Here is a 16,925-nt window from a genome sequence, read left to right on the forward strand (position 1 = left end):
ACAACGCGACACGGTCTCATAATCGTCGTTCTGTTTTAAACGTCGACCGTTAATTCCCCGGCTTCGGTTTTCATCCGCGAATGCCGCGGCAACAATGTGACCCGGTTGTCCAATTATTTTCCCTGCTTTCCCGACGCGAAAACGGCCGCGTCGAACGAGACGCGACGTCGAGGCGAGCGTGCGTTCATAATTAAGCGTGTGCCCCCGCTAATTTGCCCCGATAAAAACGATAGAATCTAGTCTGCGACGGTACTCGACCGTGTCCCGAGACGCTCGACCGTCCCTGCGCAACAGGAAACGCACGTAACATTTGCGTAACGGAATTTCAATTAATGATCCAACCAAGTCAGACTGCCGCGAGCTGTTTCAATAGATGCTTTCAGAGCACGCCGCCACCAAAGTGACGCCCGTGGACCTCTTTTTTTACCGCCCCCACTTCCGCGGCCATTCTCTCCCTCGGTTTCCCGCGACTTTTCCCCGTCGCTGTAACATCAACCCTTGGTTCAGGGCTTTTTCGTTTATCGCGCGATTGACTGCGTCGCCGATATTCGCGCCGGGCTCGAGAACACGCACAGTCGCAACGAATTAGAATACCGTGAGACTCCATTTATAAGAACAGTTCACTTAACCGGGTAATGAGAGTTTACCGAACTTTCGAATAACAGGTATTCTCGTTACGTTGTTCAGACGACAGGAATATCATAATATTTATGAAGTTAATAAAGCATGGTAAAGATTTTCCACGTTCGAATCTCTTGAAAAAGGGTCAGAAAACGGTTTAGGGGAAGCACGAGCGGTGAATCCGTACAACCGATCTATCCAAACAGGATGCTCGAGATACCCCTCCCCCTCGGTTATTAAGCAACCGTGAACGTTTTGGATATTGACACAAGGGTTAACCTGGCTGTCCCGGCCATTCTTGCAGTACTCGCGGAACCTCTGAACCGTGGCTGGAAATCGCTGAAGGTTCAAAGGATCCTCGAGAGGAGAAGACGTGCAAGAAAAGGGCTAACCTTGTGCGTTGTGCACTTCTGGAGGCTCTTCGCTGCAAAAGGTCGTACATGCGTTCGGTGAAACATAACGTATCGCGAACGATGGAGAGGGACAGGGGCGAAGACGAGTTGAAAAGGGCAACTCCTTCAGGAGGCAAGCGGCGTGACGGACACTTGTGCCCTCTCGTGGGATCCATTCTTCGAAATTCACCGGATCCGCGATCCCCGCCGTTCTACCGGAAGAATTGCCAGCTTCGTAAAACTTTCACGATGGGTTTTCACCACCGTGTGCACCATTAAGATGAAAAACATCGCGTGGTTGTTTCTACGTCGTACTTCCTGGCAACGATTTAAGAAAAGTTGCAAAAAGTTGCAACGAAATGGAAATTGGATACCTTCTCAATTAATACGGAGACAATTCTAAACCACGATTTTTTTATCTCCCAGAATTCGATAGCTCTGAAGAAGGAAGCGAGGCAATCAGAATGTGCGCGTCGTCTGCGACTGGAATATTCGTCTGAGTTGCTAAACAAAACCTCAATTAATATCGAGGGTCGCGTGCTTCCCGCCGCCAATTGCCTCCAATTAAGTAGCGATGTACTTTAAATCGGCGCGCCACAAATCTTGTTCTTCAAATTAGTGTCACGGTGACAATAGTACGCGAACAGTTCACTTCCTTGTTGCTCCACGGAGGCGTGCGCACGCCCAGCCAACAGGATATTCAATTTATCGTCGGATTAATTCCCTTAACGCGCGCCACGACTACCATGAATACTGATATTTCGAGTCTCCATTCAACGGTCTAGAAAAAAAACACAATCGTGGCCACAAAAAAATTGCAATATTTCTATCGTAAATTTTATGAAATTCTACCCCCCGCGAACTCTTCAATTATTACCTCTTACACGACGTTCCATTGTCTACTCGTCACTTCGCGTAAACGTCGAAAATGTATTATTCTTGATTCAATGCACGCGTAAGGCGTGGAACCATGGACTTCGATTTAAGCAACACCATACGCTGCTTCGACTCTGGAACAATCCGACCGTCGATTCTTGATGGTGGCAATTCAACTGTCACGTCGATCGAATCAGGGTTCGACGCGCGATACCTCCGACACGCTTAGACGAACTGTACCCCGCGCGTGTACAATGAGCTCATTAAGCCTGAATGCGATTCAATTATGCAGGCCAATCGATGCAAATTCTCTTCTGGACGTCTTCGAAACGACCGACCAACTACGGCGAGATCCTCTTTAAGGGGGTTGTCTCGTGACGAGGGTCGAAAAATCTCTCTCAAAGGCTTGTATCCTTTGTAAGTTTTTAGGCGTACCGTTTTACGGACGTATTAGGTCATCCCGCAAGTTCGAACTTCGTTAAAAAATACATTAAAATGGTACTTGACAATCGTTCGAAATAAAGTGTCGAGTGTTTGGCCCTAGACCCAGAGGGTTAATTCGCGTGGATAGATCGAGGTTCGATGGCTCGTTTCATGACCCATCGATAAGAAACGAAGAACCCCCGTTCGCGTACACGGGAAGGGAACGTTTCGGCGTAAACGGAAACAGGATACGCCGCGAAACAGGCCTGGGCGCGATCCCCGGCGTGTCTCGCCCTCGGCAGCGGGGGTGGGACACAATCGAAGCAAAGAAAAGGACACGGTTCGCGCAATCTCTCGAGCGCGGTGCAACATTGTTGTCACGGATACTTTGCCCTCTTTCACAAAGAACAGATGGAGGAGCAGGATGATGCTGTTGGGTACGACCATTATTTCTCGGCGTACAACGTCGCGTGACGGGGACGCTGGCGAAGACAATGCGCGTAGGCAAGTTGGTTAAAATATGCAGCCCCCGGCGTGCGTGGATCCGCGCGCGTTTTGTGTTTACGTGTATATCAACGAACGGGAGATCGCGAGAGGCCTCGACGCGTATTTTCGCAAATAAACGCGCGCGCGACGACGTCTGCCGCCACGCAGGTGAAAAGGAAAAAATCCTGTCGCTGTTGGTCGACGAGGCGAGACGAGAGCTCGACGAGGGAGGTCGGAGGAAAAGGACGAAAAGGGGTGGCGAAAACAAACTCCTGCCGCGGCAGAGGCCAGCACAATGGAGGGCATCTGCTTAGCAAATTGCGAAAAATAATCACGTTTGCCCAGGATCCGCGCCCAGGCATCTCGGAAGCTGTTGTGTCCCGTAACACAATAACACCTACTCGAGGGCCGACAAACGCGTTTCGAGGGTGTGCCGAGCCGCCTCCGGATAGCTATAAGGGAAAATACACTTGTGCAGACACGAGGCGAGCGGGGGTGGAAGAGAAAAATGAAGCGACGTATTCCTGCCGGTATATCCGCGGAAACAATGTATCGCGCGCCAAGCTACGAAAAAGTTCGTGCTCGTGCATCCATCGTTTCGCGACACGTCGGAGCCAACCCTCCCTCTTACGACTATGCCCGGATATCTCTTTCTCGCCCTCTGCCCTTCGCACTCTCGCGTCTTCTTCCCGACGCGATCGTTCGCGACTTCATTTCCGCGGGCGGTAATTATTTTTACGGTGTATTAAGTCGCCGAGAAAGTTGCGCGTTGTATTGATATTATGGAAATCGCGTCGCTTGTATTCATCGTTTGACACTTCCGTTCCCGCAGCCCCCTCTGGAAAGAAAATCCTTTCGATATGGATTTACGAACGCGCGACGCGAAGGGTGAAACGAGAAGAATACAAGGGATAAAATTGTTTCTTGAAAATTGTATACTTTATTTGTAACTTATACTTCGTTACCGCGAATTACGAAACAGCCAATATATTCGGGCTTACTGTATTCATATGATTTAATTATTGCTACGCGTATCAAGTGAAATAGTTTACCCGTACTGATTGGTTTTGAAACGATTATATTTACTCTGTTCGTTGTTAATAATTATTTTATTGCTTTGTAAACAGCCTCATGCAAACTCGGACCATTATTTGTACAAAGTAAATTAAATCCAATCTGTAAAGGGGAATGGTACGGAGTGTTTACGATCACTAGTAAATATGAATACTTCACAGTAAACGAGTAATTAAACCAACGTTCACCGACCAGACACGCGAAGGTATACAATTACAAGTAATTAAACTGTGGTATACGTAAATTATTGTATGATCTAAGTTTCTGAGTTATAATTGTACCACAGACGAGGTATACAAATAGACCTTACATGCAATGTATTTCTGGCTACGCAGCATATTTTCGGAAAGGAATTTTTTTCTCGAAAATGCGTAGGATTTCAGGGGTATGTTTATCCACCAAAAATGATTGTAATTGACCCCTGCAGTCAAAAATAATTTTTTTAGTACCATTATGAAATCTACTCAGCTTTCTACGGTGGTTATAAATACTGTCCCTTCGAAATTTGGCTTTGCGTTTAAAAACTCTTACGCGATGGCGAGATTCATTCGTACTTGTCCAGATTCCTCCCAGAAGGAATTACAGACTACAGCGAATCGATCGATTAATTCCTTTCAATGGAACAGTAACGAAGCAATCTGTGTCACTCTCCTATCAAGCTGTTCGCCCCATTTGTTACGTACTGCGGACACGGACGATTCTACGCGAGGGCAAAAAGATATCGCACGACGAAATATATTTCCTCGTCCGCGAGAGCGTCGCGAGACCGTCGAAAATTTATCGCCGATATTTCGTGCTGCTGCAACGCCGTCGACCTGTCGATTCTTATTAATCGACGACGCGACTACAGAGGTCCACGTAAAATCCCGCGAATACAAATAGTTCAAATAATGTGGCAAAAGTTCCCAGCCAACTTTAACTGAAATCTTAAAAGCACATGATTATTCGATAAGTAACATTTGCCCGTATATGTGCATGTAGTAACGAGAAAGTTTCAAGATTGGATCTGTTTAATAATTTTAGAATAAATGGAGAGAACGTCGTCAAAGAACGCACGTAACATAAGCGAACATTTTAATGAAATTAAAAAGTTTTTACCATCTGTTTCGCTCTCTGAAAAATTCCCCCAATGGACAAAGCTTCGATTGCTAAGAGGCCATTATCCACAGCTCTTGATTAATTTTTTACGGGGAAACAGAGGGATTTTTATGAATGAGGAATAATGAATCTGTCTAAAAAATGGGAACGAGTTATAAGTTAGAACGGAAAGTTCATTATCGAATAATGATATTTTCTATTATAATGGAATTAATTTCTATTAACACTTTGGGAACCGCACGAACCTCTGGGCCGACATAATATTTTCATATTTTACTAGATTAATTAACATCTGAAACTAAGAAGCTTTTAACTACGAATTCAGACTAATTATTTTCATAATTATCGCTTCGCTGATTCCCGATCACGCGAAAATTATAACGTGAATGCTGCACGTTTGACTACAAAGTAAAAATTAGAAGAAACTGTTGTACAAACATGGATCGATAAACGTTCCGTGAAAGCCAAAAGTTCGAGTGTGCCCGTCAAAGGGTTGTTTGCCAGACGTTTCAAAGAGTTCCATCGATCGATAAAAATTTGCACCTACGATTCGACAAAATCCTGTAAAGTAATTGACTTCGATCGAGGGTATCAAAACACGGCAAACACGCCGCAATCATATTTGCCCGCGCTTGTGTGATTTTACCGATGTTTGTTTGAATGTACGAACGATCCATGTATCATTTTCACGACGCTAGACAGGCAGGCGGACTTTATAAATTCGGGACAAATTAGTTTATCTTTGGGCGGTGTTTAGTAGACACTGAAAAGCAGTCGGGCCACCCAGACGCGAAAGGTGGCGCTAAAAATACAAACCGTTTCTCATCGCGACACCCTCGCGTCGTCTCTTCTCTCTCTTCCTCTTCCGTTCCTTTTTAAAATCACCGCTTTAACCGCGCAACTAAGTTTCGACGACTGTACTACAGACTGTTTCAGAAAGGAAAATCTCTCGATAAACGTGGATCCAAAAGTGATTACAGCGACAGTTTATTAACGTTAAGCGTACAATTAACAATGAAATTTATCAGGACATAAAATTTGAAAAGATTTAAACGAATTCTGAAACAGCCTGTACAAATCCGTGCGCGCAACGAAACGTGTGCACCGCGGCGTGTCGGCGCTGCATTTTTACCCCCCGAAAGACAATACAGTTTTCGATTAATTTTCAATAAAGTTACATGCACCACTGCCAGAACGATGAATTGTAAAGTTGGTTGCCGGTGAATTTTTTACACGAATAGTCTACGCACGCAGCAGACGAACCATAGTCAATGCGCGCCCCCGCAACGCGTCCGCCCGTATCGACGAAAAAACCACGCACTAACGATGGAAAATGCAGGGCAAAGAAGTAATTTACCGGGCAGCAGGAAATGTTACTCGCGTATATTTTCCCGTGGAGTACTACTTTCTCTTCTTTTTTTTTCAAACTGGCCGGCTCCAGGCAGCGTGTAACTATGGAAAAACGCGAGTCTGGTCGGAAACCGAGTAAAAAAAATGAAACAGAGTGGATTTCAGCGTCGTTAAATAAACATTTTAATAAACGTCCGACCGGGACTGGTAACCACGCAAGAAAAAAGAATACCCCTTTGGAACCGCGCCGACTGGAGGTGAACAATCGTTGGCCATCTTAAAGCCATCGACTTCATGTTTAAAAATGAGATATTTACAGCACGTTTTGTTAAATTCGTAATAATAAATGTTGCTCGTCGAAGGGTTTGGAGTGGAATACCCCTTCAAAGCTCGAAAGCACGGGCAATCGCGACACGCAACGCGTTTCGGCGCAGATGTTCGCACGCTGATACACGGTGCGTCCACGACGAACGAGTCACGCGTTCCTCGATCGATCAGGATTTCGTTCCTTTTGCAAACCGACGGTTGTTCGAATCCGGCGTTCGCGTTTGCTCTTATCCATTACCCAAGATGTCGCAAAGTATCTACCATCGCGATCATGATTGATGTTGTTTGTCGTGAAAATAGGGGTGCACGCGACGGTTCGAGCCTCTTTAATCCTCGGCATCGGAGGATTTCATCCGTCGAAAACCGAGAGACAAAAGAGACGAATCGATCCGATTCGTGTTGTAAGGCGAAAGTCTGATAAGTGGGACATATGGCAGGCAAATACGAGCGGAGCAAAAACAAATAGGTATCTCTGCATCTACCCCCGGCAATCTTTCTCGGGGACCCCCTTTAACGACGCGGCCGCAGTACACGCGACAATGGCGGGGTTAATGAAAGACGTAGGTGCTAGTTATGGATGCCATAACTCAGCTGATGGGGCGCCGTAACACCGCCAAAATCAGCCTGTACTCTCGACGCCCGGACCACCCCTCCGATTCCGTGTGTACACGCGTGTATGACTTCTGACTCACAGCCGGTGGGGGTCCGCACGGGGGTGCGAAAAATAGAAAACGGGGGTGGCGTGACACAAAAGCGAGGAGGCATCTCTGGTTGGAGCGCAGAAAGAATTGCTAATCGGGAGAGCTCGGTCGCCCGTGGGCATTCGGCTCGAACGATGAAAAATGGCGTAACCCGTCGACCCGATAGAAACATCCTTCGCGCCCTTTTCACCTTCGATCGCGATTGTTCGCCGCGGTCCAGGCGTTCGGCGTCTTTCTCGGCTCGGTGGCGCGTGCGAGCTTTTCAATTACTGAAAATCTGACACCGCCCGCCGCGTCCCTTATCTCTGTCCCCCCTTTCTCGTTTTCAACAGCGTTCCTCGAGATCGTGCAATTAATCTGCATTCACCCGAGGACGCGATGCTGGCGCCATTTAAAACTCCGCGTAGAGCATCGCTGAAGGCAAGTGGCAGCGAAGCACTGCGAGCATCTTAATTTAATTAATTAACGAGATGCCGGAAGTAGGCAGGTTTCTTCTTGAACTTCTTCTTTGTGATACACGGTGGGCTCCGTCCCCGGCGGTATCTCGTTGCAATTTCTGCTAATGAAGACCCACGCGTTCTAAAGCTCAAACAATAAACAGTACCACTTAACTCAAAGCACGCAACAGACACCACCGACTCTACCCCTTTATTCGATCCGCGTCTCCGCCCGGGTCTGTCTGCAGCATTCGCTTACGTCGTCTTGCAAGAACTACGCGCTCCCTCCTTTTGCATCACGCTTCCACCGTCGCCATACACTGTCGAGAAACTAGTCTGAAAGGAGAATGCGCGCTTCCGCTTCTCCGTTTCGTCTACCTTTTTATAGTATTCCGCTGTCCCCTGTCGCTGAAATGCCGGTCACGCTCGTTTTGACGTTTTCCCGCCCGGCGTCTTCCCAGCCACGCTAAGAATTAGCGATGCTCGCTTAACCGACCCCGCTTTTTCCGACTTGCCGAGCACGTTCTATTTAGAAGCGACGACTTAATTGGAATGCACGCGTACGACCAACTTCTTTTCAGAGCATCCCTCGGTCTAACGCGTTAAACTCCATTTATACTATCCCATATTCGTATTACATTCGTTATTCGAAGTTCTTAAGCAACTACCGACCTAGAATAATCTTCGCCAATGTTTTCGTTCGGATGGAAGAAGAGTCGTCGAAACGATTCGCGAGAGAGTAACGAATCGCTCGCGACACGGGGTAGCAATCTCGTCTGTTTCTTGCCCGTCAAGAGCCTGGCCGATCAAAAGCAGAGAAGCAAAGAAGAGTAAAAGGAACGAGGCTCTGAATCCTCTCTCTCAACAGGTTCCAGCGGGATCATGGACTCCTTCGCGTCAAGAACATCTAATCACATTTCTGTCAGCCCCCGACCATTAACCGACAGAACTTCTTCCATCGTTCGCCGGGCATGCGCCAGCTTAACTCGTTTGCCCCCTTGCTCGGTTACTTTCTTTATCTTTGTCCGTGAATCAGGCGCGAAGTCGGATGGTCGGCCCTCGTCTTTGTCGGTATCGAGTGTCTCGTAATTGCTCTATCAAAAGATACTTCCCATGCTTCTACGTCTACATTCCTCGACGCTCGAGTGTCTTTTCGGAACGCGCGTAAAGCTCGAACCTACGGACGATAACCATTCCCGAGGATTAAGTTTATGGAAATAGGAAACCTGACGACGACCTCGACGAGTAGATTAAGAAAAATTCCAAATCGAGCTTGCGATTTATAAAAAAAAATAGTCTTAATATTATCGCGTTGCTTCTCGTATGCTGAAGAGGGTCACAAACTCGAAAGGACCGGAAGTGGTATTACAATAAGGAAATTAGATGCATCAACAAGGGTGAAAGAAAACCCTCCCAATAAAGGAATATTCGATTACCAAAGATACCACGTATCGTAACCGGTCGTATGTTGATTGAATTCTCCTTTGGCTCGATTCTTTTCAAGGGTGTGCAGCAGCAACGAGTACAATGGGGGCGCAAGACAATTAGACCAGAAGGGTGAAAGACCTGCGACGACTGTCGCCAGGTGCACCACCGTAAAGGGTTAAACTTTGGATAGTTGGAGTCGCGGGGCCGTTGACAGAGCAGAACTTACATCGTCGCATCGAGTATCGATCGTTGCTGGGATATCGAGTCTTCTCGCGGCAGCGCTGTACATAGAGATCGGGGATGCTGTGGGTCTCGCGTTGCGTTCAATCACCCTGACGCGCATTACCTCATCGCATTATGACTCCATCGTCGACTGCACGAATCGCGTGCAGACCGACACAACCGAGCACGTATCTACGCGCGAATGTCGCCCAGCGTATCTCGCGAGCCCGTGCCCTTCCGAGCCGGGTCGCATAAATTTAAATCAGACACGTTCGGGGCTTAACGTTCGCGATCGTTCCTCCAGCGCGTCTGGAAGTCGCCACCCTCGCTCTTTCCTTTCCGACCGTCGAAGAAACGGCCTCCGCCGCCCTCTCGGTGTTTATTAAAAGATAAATTCGCGATAATTTAATCGCCAACTTCGTAATTCGTTTGCACGTTAGTCGGAAAGTTAAAGGTTACTAATCTGTATCAGGGATTTTTACGCTTCTTATCGTGGAAGCGTTTAAAATCTCTCCCCGTAGAAAAACGTCCAACTACCTGCCCATATCCGGCGTAATATTGTTCCGGAATTAGACACGGTTCGGGAGATCCCGATGCAGTCTGACAGAAATCTGTCCAGCCATCTGGCAGGTATTATTAGATAGACGCCAAAAGCATCCCGGGGCTAATCAAGAGGATCTACTATTTGATTAACCAATAACGGGCGCGGCCACTCGTGGACGCCCTCTAACTTTCCGGCCGTCGCTGCGAGAATGACGGCTCCCACGGATGCAGCTATCCCCAACGACCCTCGATCGAAAGGTTCGAAAAATTGTGAGCCCGAGAGACGCGAATGGAAAACTCTTCCCTGAGGGCGGAGAGGATTATCTCGTGAGGGCAAACGAACCCACCAAGAACGGAGCTACGTGTTATAACCGTTGATCGGTGAACCCGCGGCCGTACGATTATTTTCCTTCGTTAGATATTAACTCCGAAATAATCCGGGCTAAGTGGGAAATATCTCTTCTATTCCCCGCGTTGACTGAAAAGTAATAAAACTGGATTACGCGGAGAATCCTCGGAGCCCTTCGTGAGCCGAATCTCGTCCCCCGCAGAAGCAGGAAAATGGATTTTATGGTACCGAGGAGGGTAAGAACGGCTGACTCGCTGACTGACTGACTGATATCGAACTTTCCATCGATCCCGTTCGAACCCGTATACGGTCTCGCGAGCCGAACCAGAGTAATAATAAACAGTTTATCTGTCTGTCGAGTCTAAGCGGATTATCGGGGCTCCCCCGTCCTGTAACGCGAGACGACCGATAGGCAAGACGCGACCCTTATCTATTATCATCGCCTCTCGTCCTGCCCCCCTCTTTTCACGATATCTCCTTCTCTCGCTTCTTCTGGCCGTACTCGATCCGTACCAACGTCAGCTGCCGGCGGATATATGCGTCACGTAGCGACGACACGCACCGTTTCTGAATATTCATAAGCGACACCTCGTCACCCTAACGCACCCCCGGCGTCACCGATGCCCCTCGTCCATCCTTTCAATTTGTCCGACCGATGGATGCAAAATTTCTTTTTTTTTAACCGACCTGCAGTTTCTAATAAAAAAAAAAACGATCTCGTAAGACGAGCTGTGCCATTCGCGCAAATTGTAGGAATTAGCGCTCCGCGGGGAAGGAACGTTGTCGAACGGCCTTACATTACGGGCGCCATAGACATAACAATTTATTTTATGACGAGTCCGTACCTCGAGTTACAGTCATAATCGTACTGCCAAGTTCGGCACATTTTATTGTCGGTAAATTCCAAGATTTATTCGCGAACGCGGGATACCGATTTTGTTTGGGTAAAAAATTGCTCTTTGTTCGGTAATAAATTTGTAGCTTCGATCGAATTTATTGGAATAACGCTTTGTTCTATATTTATGGGCGAATAAATGTGATTAACACGCGTTCACTGCTTTTGAATACGACTGAAGAGGATACCAATTGTTCCGAAGGAAGAAATTGTTAAAAATCGTCCAAGCATCACCGAATAATTGTACGAGGTTTGTGTTACGACCTAGCCCAAGAGATCCGGAGCCACTGACGCGATACGCAACGTTTCGAGTATTCGTAAGAAGCGTGAAAAAAATTTACACGCTCGAGAAACCATATTCGCGTCGTTAAAATAACGTTGCCGGGTAAGTAAGCGCGGAGATTCGTCGTTTTCCAGAAAATCCTCCTGAAAGCCGTTCGTAACGACGTACTCGCGACGCCTAGCAACAGACGTCGAAGCGAACGAGAAGATTGGAGTTCATAAAATCGCAGCGGTGAATTAGGCACGAAGGAAGCCGACGATGTCGCAATTACCATCGAGAAAAACCAGGGTTGCCGGGATCACTGCATGGAAACAGGGAGCCCGCGAGAGCGTAGAACGTCGCCGGGTGGAAATTCACGATTAAAATCCCAGCGGTAGCATTAACGGTGGAAACGGGAAGAGGAACGAGGTTCGAGGGTGCCGGTGGACTCATGTGTTCGAACGTCGGTCGCGTTTAAACCTCGATCTGCATTTAAATTGGCCCCTATGCCGATTCGCGCGCTTATATACGTTGCCATGTTTTCCTATGCCGCGAATTCGACCGTTTTGTTGTCGTTTCAGCCCCCTTTTCCCGACACTACCTCCTAAGCCCTCCATTACCTTCGATACCCTGCCCATTTCCTTGGGCTTAATTAATTATTCATTTATTCCCGGTTCACTTTTATCTAAGCGACGAGAGAATAAAAAAAAAAACCAGCCATACGTTTAATTAATTATACTTTAACGAGAACGGGCCATTAGAGCGGCGCGAACAACGAGGAAGAGTCGTCGGACGGTAACGCGTCGAAAAGAAAGTCAATGGGCCGTGGGAACTTCCCGTAGATTAACCGGAATGGAGTAACGAGGCTTATGAATAATCGTAGCTTAATTTAATAAACCGACGAAACTGCATAATTAATCGTAGTTACCCCGAAAACGCCAATAATGTATGCGCGCGAACGAAGGGGAGATTCGATGTTCCGTGCATGGGAAACGAAAATTTCGCGCCTGTTGAAAACGTGCCTGATAACGGACGGTTAACGATGAACGTTTTCCAGCATCGCGTCGTCCCCGATCGATCGCTTTCGTTCGAGAAGAAAGAAGTACCCGGTTATTGTTACGCTCGAGTGCATCGTCGAGCCCCGGAAAAGGTTGCTTCGCCGGTCAAAGGAACAAAATTAATAAATATAAATCGTTTTTCGCGGAAAACGAGTCTCGACGACATCCATGCCTGTCCTAGAGTCGTTTCACCGGTAGGCTCTTCAGCGTAAATGAAATTCATCCTGCAGCGGCCTAGCGAACATTCAAACGCGACGCTTGAAAAGTTTAACTGCAACTTCAAACAGTCTTTCTTTTCAACGAGTGTACGCGGATAAATTACTGGACGACGTTTACCAAAGCGTTCTCGTTAACCCAATTGCGATACAAATTGCTCGGATAAAATATTCCTTGCCGGTTCGAGGGATTGTTTAAGGTCTAAATAAAACGTCGCGAAAAGAACGGCGGTGATTTCTGAGGAAGCGAGGGGGTTGATTACCGGGAACCAAGAAGCGTTATTATAACCCTCGTCTGGCAAGAAGCATCTGCCCGGGCACCGGGTGATGAGCGGGTTGAAAAGGATGAAGTGGAAGCCGAACAAGGTGACGAGAACTTAAGTCGAACGATGGCGGCGAACCAAGGGGTTGGGGCGGAGCAACGGGGGTTTGATGATTACAGAGATCAAAGCAAGCAATCACTAGACAACGGCCGGAGACCGCTGAAACGAGGGTAGAGAACTGGTGTGTGGTTGGAATTTGTGACAGCGTCTCGTGTGCCCCAACACCTGAGTGTCTCGGCTCTCGTCTGCCGGTCACTAAACATTAAACTCGACCAGCGATGCCGGAGACTCGTCATCAGAGAGCCCCCGCCACGTCCGTTGTTACTTTGTTAACGGTCGTCGTCGCCGGTGTCGGTGTCATCCTCGCTCGTGCGCTTACACAGAGACACCCTTCGACGCAATTCAAGTACACCCTCGAGACGCTACGTAACTGCACCGAGAGTTCTTCCGCGCCCCCCTTCTCCTTTCGCCCGGTGCATTCTCATCTTTCGACTGTGCTCCACATTCTGCTCGCCTCATGCACTGCTTAACGTTATAGGCGAGCCTCGCGAAACGGAGGATTCGAGACCCGGAAACCACCTAGCGTCGCCAGGCGTCTTTCACGCACGGCGGCCGTGCAACACCCTTTCGGGGGCGGAGGGAATCAGAGAAATAAAGAAACCGAGAAGGAACTCGTCGAGGGAAACGCGTTCCTTCGCACGTTTCCCGCGCGGAACGGCGCCTGGTTCGCGACAAGTTTCGCACTCTTTCGCCAGAAATCTCGTTCGGACCATGTTTCTTGACTCGCGGAAGCCTCTGGCAAAAAGACCGGGTAACGAGGTAAAATCACGAAAGAGCTACGAAGTAATGGAAAACGGGCATTAATGCGTTAAGTTTAACTTTCGCGACGTTTTAATTGGACAAAGATGCCGGGGACGAAGACGTTCCCCGTCGAACCGGAAGGCGACGCGGCTTCCGTCGTTTTCCGCGACTTCAAATATCTCGCGAGACGTTTGATCAAAGCCGACGAAAAATAAGCGTCTTCGCGAATTTTCTTCCGTCGGAGAAAATATACGCGCAAGGAGAAAACGAACGTAACGAAGGAGCCGTGGAGAAGGCGCGGGAAACTTAAGAAGAGCAAAAGCGCACGAGAACTCCGGGCGTATAACGAGAAAACGAGAGGAGGAGAAAATACGAGGGTGTCGGTCGGACGCTCCGTGGGCGGAAAACTTGAAACATAACGAATACAAACAGCCGAAGATAAATTCCAAGAATGCTTCCGAACGAGGAACGTCCGAACGACCGTCTAAATCTACCGTTTCGATATTAAATTCCGAGGTTGTATCGCGCCGCGCGCACTCTGATTTCCCTGGACGTCATACTTGAGAGAAAAGAAAAGCGGGGAGAAGTTTAACAAAAAAAAAAAGGGAAGAAGATCCGGTACGTGCGGGGATTTAAAAAAACTGCTGGAAAGGAGAAACGAGCGATCTTCCAGTTTGTCGGCCGAATAAATCTCAGGATGTACGCACGCGCGTGTTCGTGGAAGTAAGACCTTCGTCAACTTGCAAATCACCGTGTCCTCCATTATCCCCGTGTTTTCTACCCGTGTAGCGAATCAAACTTATCGCGAATCTCGTCTATATTTATAGTCGAATATTTCTCCGCGTCGTGGCCGAAGGAAACCGCGATAAATTACGGACAACAAAAGGGGAACACCGAATCAGCGAGACGCTTGTCAAGTGTCGCCGGTCGGCAATGCGAAACTGTATATCAAAAGTAAATCCTTGGCGTTGTCAAGTGCGCGGCACCTACGGGGACCGCAGAAATTACGGCGTTTGATGGAGGCATGTATAACATTCTCGAGTACGCGATCCGGACGCGCGCTTTATCTGCGTGTACGTGTGACGTACATACCTGTTCGCGCGACCGTACCTACTTACGGACGCACTAACGTTCCTACGCATAGGTTTAGAAACGCACGAAACGCGACGTGGCATTAACTCATGCCTCGTTAAATCGTGCCGGTAATGCTCCGTAGGAACGATGGAAAGGAGCAGGGAATACTTACGACCGACGGAATTGATCTGCTCGACGAGCACCGCGGAAAAACGACCAACTTTTTCTCGAAATCGTTCGACGCTTCACACGGACGAGACAGAACGTTGACTTCTTCCCCTCGAATTAAAGCCAAGAAGCGGCAGAACAAGGGAAAATTATAGAGAACTTGGATGACGATTTACTTCGAATAAGACCTATTGGATCAATTTTTAATTTTCCAAGGTGGACCTAGCCAGGTGGAAATTCGATTCGATCGAGCTTACAGTATCGACATAAAGAATTCCTGAATAGATCCTCTTTAAGTTCTTCTTTTGTCTCCGCGCTAAAAACGTCAGGGTGTAGCGAGTGTACTCTAAGATCTTACGTTAAAATCTCAAATTATTCATGCTCGTACTTTTCCGGCAAAAAATTCTTAGAGAGCGTCCTTTTTCTACTTCGATACGCGGGGGAACCTCTTAAAGTCGAGTCGATCGACCCATTCCGGCGAACGACGAGAGTCTCACCATCGTCGCGTCGATAAACGCGCGTGTAACGACGACACCTGTGTCGATCCAATCGCTGGATATAACTTGCCGTACTTTCTCGCCAGACAAAACTGCGTCTGCTCGTTCGTCGAGGCAGTCTCCTGCTGCTAACCCTCGAAATCGAACAAACGGCGAACGTATCGTCCCGATTAAACCCCATCGGTCGAGTAACCGTGCCCGGGCTACAATGTAGACTTTACTGCCACTAAAATAGCGCGATATTCTCGCGTCTTTCTAGACCTTATGGCCCAATAAATTCCTCGATATCGGCTGTCGCGCACGAAATGTCGCGCCCTTCCGTTATCTTCGCGTGACGTCCAACCGCGTGAAATTTATAGCTCTCGATGCCTCGCAACTACCCAAAGTCCTCGATAAAAGTCACGAAATCGGCTCCGCTACGGACGCTCTTAACGAGTACGGTTTCGGCGATTTTATGGCAGGAATTAACCCTTTCGAGACCTAGCCACGCGTTTACGACACTTTTTATTTAGGTGAGACACGCATTGGTAAATCACCTGAAAACGTGAACAACCCTTCGTTTTACTTTTCATCTTCGATCATCGTTGATTTATAGTCAAATTCTTTTTCTAATGAATATTTCATTATACAGGGTGTTCGGCCACCCCTGGGAAAATGTTTAATAGGGGATTCTAGAGGCTAAAATAAAACGAAAATCAAGAATACCAATTCGTTGATGGAGGCTTCGTTAAAAAGTTATTAACGTTTAAAGTTCCGCACGTATTGAATTTTTTTCTCGAAACTGAGTAGGATTTCGGGGGTATGTCTGTTGACCAAAAATGCTTGCAATTGACCCCTGCAACTGAAAATAATTTTTCCAAGACGATTCGAAAGTCTTTTTTTCCCCCCAAAACTTCCCGCCGAACACCCTGTATACTTCTGTACCGTCTACGTACCGGCGGGGAATTTGAAACGGATTCGATCAGCCGTGAATCATCACCGCGACTCCGCGCGTCAGTAATAAAATAAGGAACGCGACGGGACGAATCGGATCGAAGATTTGATGGTTTAATGGGGTCGGATAGGCGCAGCGACCCATCCTCCGGATCCCAGCGACCGCGATCACTGACAAAGCGATCTCCCCTGGGGACTTCCTTGGTTCCAACAACGAACGAATATGAAATATTGATGACCGGCGCGAGGCGAGCGAGTAGCGGCGCGTCACCCCGTTCATTTGTTGTCGATGACGACTTCGACGTATCGTCGCATAAATATGCACCGCGCCGTCACGATCGTATTCCCGCCGCGCGACGATCGTCGGCTCGC

At 47.9% G+C, this 16,925-nt stretch overlaps 1 protein-coding gene across 1 annotated transcript in view; it reads right to left on the bottom strand.

The window, feature by feature from the left end:
- The window catches only part of LOC143345511 (uncharacterized), a 346,505-nt gene that overhangs the window by 298,366 nt on the left and 31,214 nt on the right, over positions 1 to 16,925 (bottom strand). The window lies entirely within an intron of this gene.

The sequence above is a fragment of the Colletes latitarsis genome, chromosome 9 (genome assembly GCF_051014445.1).
Source record: "Colletes latitarsis isolate SP2378_abdomen chromosome 9, iyColLati1, whole genome shotgun sequence".
NCBI lineage: Eukaryota > Metazoa > Arthropoda > Insecta > Hymenoptera > Colletidae > Colletes > Colletes latitarsis.